This window comes from Octopus bimaculoides, chromosome 19, assembly GCF_046866305.1.
Source record: "Octopus bimaculoides isolate indiv1 chromosome 19, ASM4686630v1, whole genome shotgun sequence".
NCBI classification, from domain to species: Eukaryota; Metazoa; Mollusca; class Cephalopoda; order Octopoda; family Octopodidae; genus Octopus; species Octopus bimaculoides.
The window spans coordinates 49,028,733-49,039,966 of NC_142946.1; the positions used below are offsets into that span (position 1 = coordinate 49,028,733).

The 11,234-nt window shown below is 34.2% G+C and overlaps 1 protein-coding gene across 1 annotated transcript in view; it reads left to right on the forward strand.

Moving 5' to 3' along the window:
* LOC106878096 (sulfotransferase 1C4) overlaps positions 1 to 11,234 on the forward strand; it is a 62,356-nt gene that overhangs the window by 27,650 nt on the left and 23,472 nt on the right. The gene's annotated exons all lie outside the window — the stretch shown is intronic.

Genomic DNA, 11,234 nt, shown 5'->3' on the forward strand with positions numbered 1-11,234 from the left:
ATGGCATTGTCCTATACCTATCTTTCAGCTGCGCATCCTCAGATTTCGAAAATAAGAGTTTTAAAGAAATATGGAATACGCCGTGTGAAATCCTAAGTTCTCTCTCTCTTTCACTCTCTCTCTCTCTATCTATCTATCTATCTATTTATCTTTCTCTCGATACAAGAACAAAAAGAAATTTAAAACGAAAACGGAGAAAGTAAACCAAAGAAGAAATAATTCCTTAGAGAGATAAAAGAAAAGCGAAAGAAGTACGGAAAACAAAAACAATGTCAACTACGACAACAGTAGTAACAACAACAAAAAGGAAAGCACAGAAGCAGTGGTGATGAAATAAATATATACACACTGAGTAGAACTGACCAGCTCTATCACCACCAACAGCAGTGTCGAGCACTATTTTCTTTATATATGGCTTTTGTCCATTGCCTCCTCATCTTCTCACCTGTCCCGTAAATGACTTCGCCACCATCACCCACTCTCATTCCAGCTTCCTTTATTATTCTTACAACATATTTTTACCGTACTCACTTTCTATACTGCCTCTAAAATAACTCATTGCCAACACTATTCCCGCAATCTTTATTCTCCTTTCTCATTCCTCGCCGATCACTCCACATCACTTTTTCACCATCTCCATTCTCTCATTCGCCTGTCCATTGACCATGGTGATGCCTTAACTGTAAGAATTTTAAACAAATGAAGACAATATTGTGATAGCAATAATGATTGTAAACAAATGAACGAAATATTTTTTCATATAGCAATGATAATTTTTGGTTAATGCTCATCCAAGACCGGCGTGTAATTTACAACCACACAACCTCCAACTTCTTCATTCTTTCTATCTGAGGAAAGACAGCTCTCCGAAACGTTAGATTTTTCACTCCTCGCAAAAAATCAACTCGCGGGTTTTTTGGGGGTTTTTTTTTTGTTCTTTTTCTCCAAAGACAGAGCAGTGGTGATGAAATATATATACACCCTGAGTGGAACTGACCAGCTCTATCACCACCAACAGCAGTGTCGAGCACTATTTTCTTTATATATGGATTTTGTCAATTGCCTCTTCCTCTTCTCACCTTTTCCATAAATGACTTCACCATTTATCGCTTTAATTGATACAGATTACCAACAGTTTTCTTAGCTTCTGGAGCTTGAGTATGTTGGTGTTCTACTTGAAGTACCTGAGGTATTTAGTTACATTCATTTACGTTCTAAGTTCAAATCCCGCCAAAGCCAACTTCGTATTTCAACCTTCCGGGGTTTCTAAAACAAACTTCCAGTCAAGTGCTGTGGTTGATTTGATAGCCGTCTCAGAACATTTCGCAATCTTTCGCTTTTCATTCAGAATGATTGTAAACAAATGAATGAAATACTGTTCTCATATAACGATGATAACTTCCTTTTGTACCCACCCCAAAATGCCCCCTTTATTTATTAATTTTTTTTTTTTTACCCTTAAGCTATCCAGCCATGCCTGCACCTATATAAATAAATAGATTGAAGATTTTTAATAAATTTCTAAAACAACGCACGCACACGCTCAACTGCGAGGATTTGGGTGATTGCTCAGTGGAAGAAACTAGATAAACGAATTCGGTACTGGTTTAAAAATAGATTTTACTGATTTCTCAGAACAGGTATATGTCATGTTTTACTGATCCGTAGAATTATCGAATTACTGATTAGTTACTTTCTGGGTATATATAGAAGCTTATGACAGATATTGGAGAAAAGTGAGAGGGAATAAAAAATTTAAAAAAAGGTATGATGCAACTTAGTGTTTTTTGTTTAATATATTTTCTTTTCTTTCTTTTTTTTTTACAAAGAATCTAATATAATAATGAGTGTATTGTTTTTGTATATTTGTATATAAACAATTAAAAGATATTTTTAATATGCTAGCCACTGATGAAATTTTTTGGAAAAAAATTTTATCTTTATATTAGAAGTTTATTTGTATAAATATATATTTGTCCAGAATCACGCCGGCCGCGGAGGAGGAGAGAAAATAGTAATTCAGTGAAGGAGAAGTAGTGAGATTAATAGTCCTGACTGAGAGGGAGTAAGAGAAAGTAATAGCAATGAGAGAAAGGAAGGGGTGATAGATGAATAAGGAAGGGGTGATAGAAGAATAAGGAAGGAACGGGTGAAAAAATCGGTGTTTCGTGTACGTGTACATGGGAAGTATGTGAATGTTTATATGTGTGATAATTATCTACCTTATTTATATATAAAATACTACAATTAGTCTCGTTATTGACGGCACCAGTGTCAGCTAATTAGTTTATAATTTTAAAAGTTTTGAAACTTATTTATAGGGTAAGGGAAATAACTCGTATATTATCTAGTTGAACAGTTGCGTAAGGGAAGTGATGACGAAAGAGAAGAACATGACAAACAAGAAACAATTGGAGAAATATTATTTACTGAACTAACCTAATACAGGAGAAACACAATCAGATTTATGAAATGTATTTCTCCAATAGAAAGGAGAAAGTGGTATGAAGGGCTTGCAAGGTTTGAGATTGCAGGTTTGGTTTGGCAAGTGCTCCCAGAAAAGGTATCTGGGTTCAGGTCTGCCAATAGTGATGATTTTGCATAGCATATAACTGGGAAGAGACATTTTTTGTAATATTTATGGTAAAATCTGCAGACCGTCAAATAAGCTGCAAAGTCATTTACACTTTGCTGTTCATTAATAAGAACTGGACATGTTCATTACTGAGTTTACTGTCATCACACACACACACACTTGCATGTACAAAAGTGTATGTGGCATAAAATATGTGTGGGTGTGTGTTTGTGTATGTATGTGTATATACATAAAAAAGTCAACTCATAACACCATAACTCCAAAGATTTCCCGAAGAAGAGATCCTAATTCTGAAATATTGAAGTATAAGATAAAAGTACAAACCATTGACTTGTGTTGTGTCTTATAATTTATAACTTACATTGTTTTAGCTTAAAAAAAAAACTAAAAACATTTATATGAAAGTACCTATGTATACCTTATACTGTAATCCCTCGCCGTATTGTGGTTCACCCATCGCGGTTCACCCATCGCGGTTCACCCATCGCGGTTCAATTATCGCGGTTTATTATTTAAGCTTACGTTGATTCCTCTGTGGTGTTGTTTTGCATTTAAAATAAAATAAATATATAAAAATTATTAAAAAATATATATACTGTGCAGTAGTTTCTACTTCGCGGATTTTCACTTATCGCGGGGGTGGAACGTAACACCCGCGATAGTCGAGGGATTACCTGTAATCATGTTTCAATAAATCTCAATCTCTTTCTCACTCTCCTCTTCCTTTTTCTCTACCTTGTACCTCTCCTACTACGTCGTTTTCCCATTACAACAAATATTCAACTAGCTCATACATGAGTTATTTCCCTTATCTTATACCTTTTCGAACTTCAGAGATTATAACCAAATTCTGCAAAAAGACGGGGAAAAGAAACATTAGATATTGCTCCTCGCTTTCTTTATAGTTTTTATCTATATCTATAATCTGCTTCTCCCTCCCTCCCTCCCTACATACATACATACATTTAACCCTTTTTCAGCTGACTGGCTAGCTGGTTAGGTGGTTGGTTGGTTAGGTGGCTGGCTGGTTGACTTGGCTGGCTGGCTGGTTGACTTGGCTGGCTGGCTGGTTGACTTGGCTGGCTGGCTGGTTGACTTGGCTGGCTGGCTGGTTGACTTGGCTGGCTGGCTGGTTGACTTGGATGGCTGGCTGGCTGGCTGGCTGGATGGATGGATGCCCTAAGAATACTTCTTTTTCCTCTGTATATCAGATGTCCATACGTCTATACAAATATCTATTTGTCCAAAAAGATAACAAAAAACACAAAGATTAAAAAGGATAAATAAGATACAACACTGTAGTAATCACACATCTCATAATTTTAGCCTGATCAGAATGAAAATATCCCTGCTCTTCCTGTGTCATCTTTGATATATTTTCACTGTCATAATTCACATCCAGCAGCATCTGTCTTATTGAATATCAGTTTGTACAACCTGGATGAGAGTCTGAATAGTTTGTGATTTTTTTTTTTTTGTTTTTTTTTGTTTGGTACTATATGATGTACAAACAATAAAGAGTTGAGCTGACAGATCTCAAGAAGACATCAATTCTGTGCCGCTACCACCCCTACCTCTAAGACCACCACTACCATCACTTCTACTATGATGACAAAGCAAACAGAACAGATGACCTCTTGAGGTTTGTTCCAGTTTTTGTTGTTGTTGTTGTTGTTGTTGTTGTCGTTTACCCTCACATCACTTATGATTGAGGAGACCTATGATCATAGAACTTCCAGCCTTGACCATCCTGTTATTTCTGTATAATTATAACTTGAAGTGCACTTCTAGAATAATAATAATAATAATAATAATAATAATAATAATAATAATAATAATAGTATTAAGAAGAAGAAGAAGAAGAAGAAGAAGAGGAAGAAATATATAAATAAATGAATAACTAATCAAACACACACTAAAAACAAAAAAAAATCACTACTTTTTATTTTTCAAAGCAGAACGTATTTGATTGCAAAAAGTGATCTGAAACACATCTGAGTTTCTGGGTCGAGGATATTGATTGAGACATTTGGTATTTGTGTGTGTGTGAGAGAGAGAGAGAGAGAAAGAGAGAGTCACACAATAAAGTACAGTCACACGGAATATTTATTAAACAAACCAAGTCCTATATACATCCATATATACACATTATCTCTTCACATGAAATCTGAGAAACAAGAACATCCACTTCACATTTATAAACTCATATTACGTACATGACACACTTTTACATATATACAGGAGTTGTGTTTTTGCTTCATCCTTTTCGGGTTTTTTTTATATCATTTTAATGGCTTAGTTAGAGGAGGAGGATCGGTGCCCATAGGCCTTTTCAAAGCCATTAAAGCTGATGGGATGAAAGGAGGCTGTTATCCAACAGAGGAGTAAAACAAGCCACTGTAATAGTAATACAAAAGCAGAGGGATGCAATAGCGAGTTTGTGAGACAGGTGCATGGAAGAAAATAGTCACAGAAAACAGTCAGAATTTTATTTAGGAGAAAGTCACATTTTATTTAAAGACTGCTATGAACAATTAACTAATGAAAAAATATTTTAAGTAAATTATTAATTAACTTGGGTATGTGGGTATCTTGAAAATACCTCACAGATGATTGTACACTTAGTTACCAGTTGCCCTTTGGCAAGTTATAGCACCTGTCCAGCCACCCTGCCAGGGACACAGCAAAGTCATGGGATTGCAGCATGGCAGATTGTGAAGGGGTAGCAGAAGAGCTCAACTGAGCCAATGGTGCTTTTTACATTGATGCTGAGCAGAGGAATCCTAGAAGATCAATGATCAAGATCACCAAATGCTATCAAGAGAGCATCCATAGGGGCGGTGTCCATGGTTGTGAAAATTTCACTAATGTTTGTGTGGCTAAAATGTTTGCTGGAAAAGTGTCTTGATTGACCAGTGCCTTGTGGGTGGAATTTATATAATATAATAATATTACATAATATAATAGTATATTGTACTATATTGTAAGATATATATATCATTTATATATACACACACTTATACATATACACACATATAAATACATACATACACACACACACATATGTAGGTGCATACATACATGGACATGCATACACGTCCATACACATCCATATATAAATGTGTGTGTGTGTGTAACATGTAGGTAGTTTCCTGCATGTTAATCCACAGTCATTTACTGGACAGATAATTATTGCCACTGCCTCTTCTTGCAGATTAACTAGCAAAGTCACACATGCACAGTCATGCATATACACATTCAGGTAAATACACACACACACACACACACACACACACACGCTTACATTGTTTCCCCTCTTCAGTGACTCCTCCTTCTCCTCCTCCTCCATCATTTCCTTTATCTCTTTTCGAGGTTCCTTAAACGAAATTGTCGTGTTCTAATGTCCGTGTAATGGTACGGGAATAATCAAAAGCATGAATAGTGAACGTAAACCAATTGATTTATTATTAGATGGAGGGAGCCTGAAACGAAATGGACAATGGTAGAAAATAGAATACTGAATAACAATGCTAGGACTTCTTATCTTTTGATTATGTGATTACTCATGTCAAGTCAAAGGAAATGGTTTTATTCCGCAGTCTGCATTAATTTCTAGCCTGAAGCTGCATTTCATTTCAATAAGTGTCTTTCCAGTCTATTAGGCGAAAAACCATGTAAAAAAGAACAACAAAAAGCAAAAAGACAAATAAAATGCTTAAAATAATATAAATATACAAAAAAAAAGAAAGAAATGCATTCTTGGGATTTTAAAAGGGTCTGCGTGATCAGACATTAAAGTTGATGTAATTGTCATCAAGATTTTGTTTTATTTTCACTGGAGTATTTTTGCTTGGCTTTGACAGATTTCACAACAGCAGCGATCAATCATGTTACCGTAGTTCTTGCTGATGTTGTAGTGGTCGTTCTTTGGTCCCAGATTATCTCTGAAGGGAGCTATCTGGCTCGTCAGATAAATTCATCCATTTTTGTTTGTTTGTTTGTTTTTTCTACCTGGCATTCCATCGTCATATGTCTGTAAATTGGTAAAATATATTCAAATTTCAAAACTGATAAATATTGTAGAAAAATAAATCTCTAGAAAAAAAAAACAACCTTAAAACACAATAACAATATTTTTCATGCTAATTCAAATAACATTGGAAATTATTAAAACAGTGTTTCTCAAACATTTGGTCATTCAGCCATTCATCGACACCTGCACTAGTAGAAAAACGACCATCTTTGGTTTCAAATCGAAAGGTATTCTTCCATCAGGATAACAGCAAGGATGACATTCTAAAGGCTGCAGCACCATATTCGCCGGACATTGCCCCATCTGATTATCATTTATTCCGCAGTTTTCAAAATCATTTGGATGGAAAAAATAGGAATTCTGTAGACAAGGTCTGAACAGTAATGGAGGAGTATTGTTTGTCATGGACAAGCGAATTTTGAAAGAGGGGACTTCCGAGTCTACTAGATAGATGGAAGAGCATTGTAGAAAATGAAGGAGAGTATATTTTTAGATTTAAAAAGAACTTTGTTCATCTTAATTTTGAAAAAAAAAGTATAAAAAACGCATCATTTATGGGATGACCTAATATATAGAGAGAGGGGAGGGAGGGAGAGGAGAGAGAGGGGAGGGAGAGGAGAGAGAGAGGAGGGAGAGGAGAGCCTAGAAAGTCAGGCGGTATGAGGTGTGAATATGTTTCACCACTTGATATCCGTAGGATTACGACCTTTTCACAGCCTTCATCATGTAACAATAATATCGGTGTATAATAAATTATTTTACATGTTTACCTCCCAATATGTATGCTACATATTGCAGAGTAAAGTCAAAGAATAAAAGTTTACAAGCAGCTACAAGAACGCTTCTGTAATTTGTGTGTCACTTGAAGGGAGAACTTCAAGACTGATAGAGTTTCTTCATGTCGTCGGCTGGAATATTCCTCTTTGTCATACTCTTTTATACTCCTTTACTTGTTTCAGTCATTTGACTGCGGCCATGCTAGAGCACCGCCTTAAAAGTCGAGCAAATCGACCCCAAAATCGCCAACCTTTTTTTCCAGTGACTTTTTTCCTAGCTAAAATTGTGACATTTTTCTCCGGACACTTAAATTGATAAATGCAGGTCATGGGCAAACGGAAAAACAAAATCGAAAGTGCACCATTCCAAAAATAAGTTACAGATCCCTGTTATATAGTTCAGATCGTAGTTTTATTAATTTCTTAGTTTAATTTCTTCTTTTTTTTTTTTCTCTTTATTTCTCTTTTAGTGCTCGAAAAATACCATTTAATCGCTTTCTTTTTTCGTTAAGAAGCAAAGCAACCAGCTGAAAATATAAAACGACAAAACAAAATCAATAAAGCATTGCTTTTCTTTTCATTCGTTTTTTTTTTTAATGTTTTTTTTACCTTTGAAGTGAGACCAACTCTAATCAAAAAGTAGGCATTTTAAAGTCCATGATTATCTCTCACCAGATGTTTTCATGTTATTCCGACATCTGTCTCTGCTTTTTGTTTACACGTTTGGGCCATTCTTCAGCATATGACATTATCGATAATGCATTCTGATTGATTATAGTGCTCTATCCATATTTTGATATCGATCTCATATCTCCCAAATCAATAGCTAACACTAGGGTGTATTGTGTGTAAATATATATATATATATATATACATATATACACACATATCTCTCTCTCTCTCTCTCTCTATATATATATATATATATGTTGTTGTTGCACTTGGGGATGGTCATATTGCCAGTTTAGCCAATAAAAACACACACACTGTATATTTGGTGTTAATTTGCTTCAGCTTTATATTATATTATATTACATTAATCCTATTTCGGCCATATATATATATTAACGATATTAGTAATAAGGATTACTGCGAGGTTGCATAGCATTACTTTTAAATCTTTAATTTATATACCACCTTACATAGACCAACACATGTTTCAATATACAAATATATATATATATATATATATATATATATATATATATATATTTATAAACATAATTAAGTGATAAATCTTTACCCTTTTAATTTGTAATATATATATATATATATATATATATATGTGTGTGTGTATGTATGTATATATATGCGTATGTACATGCATGTATATAAAGATACAGTATGTGTTTATTGTTTGCGTGTATATGTATATACACATGTATATATACGCATGCACACATATATCTAGATACACGTTTGTATGTCTATATGTTCAGCACTCAGATTGTCATATCAGAAATGATCGCTAAGTTAATTGATATATCTTTGCAATCATCTCTTAATCTTGCATTTAGAATTTATTTGTTGCTTTCTTTCTTTCCTTTCTTTTCTCTCTATTGCTCTTGTTTTTTTTTTCTTCTCTCTTTTTATGTATTGATTAATGAATGTACTTTAAATTGCAAAACTTATTGTTGTTGTCAACACTGTTGTACAATTCTTGTCCTCGAGCCATTTGTTTTCATTTCAAGATATGATATCGATTTCTTTTTCCTCACTGTAAATAAGGAATATAAAACAATAAAATAACATGGAAAGTAAATGATGACTTAATTTGAAACGTATCTAACGGTGTATTCTCTATTTTATACAATATTGTTTCCTCTCGTATCTCAAATACTGTTAGAATTATTAATGAAAAAGCACTCATCTTCGCATACATATTCATTCTTATAATGAAAATAATATAAGTATTATATATGTAACCAAAACATTACCAGGTGTTTCCTCCAACTACCTTCTCTGGAAAATATGAGAAAGCGAGAGAGGAGAGGAGAGTTTTCTCACAGGTGTTGGTATTGTTTGGTCTGTGTCTTGTATTAACTGTTAAAATACAATTTCCCCCCTGTAAGACGAAAATATATATCAACTGGTCTCAGTACTCAGCAAGAGAGCTTACACATGATTGCTTAGCCTGCTAGAAAAAAAAATACACTTGGGTTTCAGTTACACAAGATCTCCTTGTCTCAAGAAAAATGGAAACTTTTTGAAAACTGTGCATAGGCCTCTCAGCAGGTATTGACAAGCTTTTGGCAAAATTTGATGCAGATTCTCTGCTCGACTTCCTCGATCATGGTCAATGTGACAATCACACCTTACTTCCAAGCACTACTGTAAACAACAGAAGAGAGCTAGGACGTTAACACTTAGTGTGCATGCACAGCAGAGTTCAAGGTCAATCTGTGCCACCAAGCAGCTTCACTTTGCATGCTTTAGCTTCGTTACTATGGCAACAGTCTGGATACTTATTGATCAGACCTCATGTGTGTGTGTGTGTATGCATATATATGTGTATGTATGCATGTATATATATATGTGTGTGTGTATATATACATGTATATATATATATATATATATATATATATATATGTGTGTATATATATATATATATATATATATATATATATATATATATATATATATAATGTATGTAAATAATGTTATAATAAAAACCATTATATAACATTATCTTTAGTCTCTTGGCTGATTGGGTGTTTGTTGAAGCCTCACCACATAATATATATATTTACAGAGAGAGACACAGAGAGAGAGGTAGAGAAAGGAGGGAGAGAGGAAAGGAAGAGGATAGTTTAGAAAACCATAAATGTATGAGGAAGCAAAAGAGAAATAAATTATAAGAATCTCAGGAAAAGAGGAAAAGAATTTAAGATTAAAATAAATTAAGAAGTAAAAGAAGAAGAAAACTAAAAAACACATAACTTCTGCTACAAATTGGAATTAAAATGAACAGCGCAAAGGATAGGAAAATAAGAAACATAAAAGATAAAAATATACAACAGAAAATCTAAGATCAAGTTTCAAAACTGTTTCTTTGATTATCTTATTAAAAAAGAATTGTTTTTAATATCGAATAAATGAGATTGAAATTGGATGAGTAAGGTAAAGGACATGGTAAAAATGTAAGTAATAAAATATATTGGCTGATAAATCTTTTACTTGTTTCAGTCATTAGACTGTGGCCATGCTGGGGCTACACTTTGAGGAATTTTTTAGTTGAATGAATAGACCCCAGTACTTATTTTTAAAGCTTTGTACTTATTTACCAAATTGCTAAGTTACAGGGATGTAAATACACCAACACTGGTTGTCAAGTGGACAGACATGAAAACACACACACTCACACACACACACACACACACATGGTGGGCTTCTTTCAGTTTCCGTATACCAAATTTGCTCACGAGGCTTTGGTTGGCCTGAGGCTTTAGTAGAAGACACTTGCTCTGGGCACCATGCAGTGGGACTGAACCTGGAACCATGTGGTTGGCAAGCAAACTTCTTAACCAGACAGTCACACCAGCACCTTCAAACAGTAATAATGATAGTATAAAAACTAAATTGATGAATAAAATCAAGTTCCTTTCTTGTAGTTACAAGAGTTATATTTTATCTGATAAAGCAGGTGGGTTTTCAGTATTGGATGCAATTAATTAGGATCGGAATCTTTAATAGCTGTCCAGAAAACCAGACACACACACACACACACACACACACACATACATTCTTCTATGAGAAGCAAACTCCTCTTCATCTGTCCCTTATCCAAGCTATGCTGTATATAATGATTTCTTTTTGAGAGAACCAACAA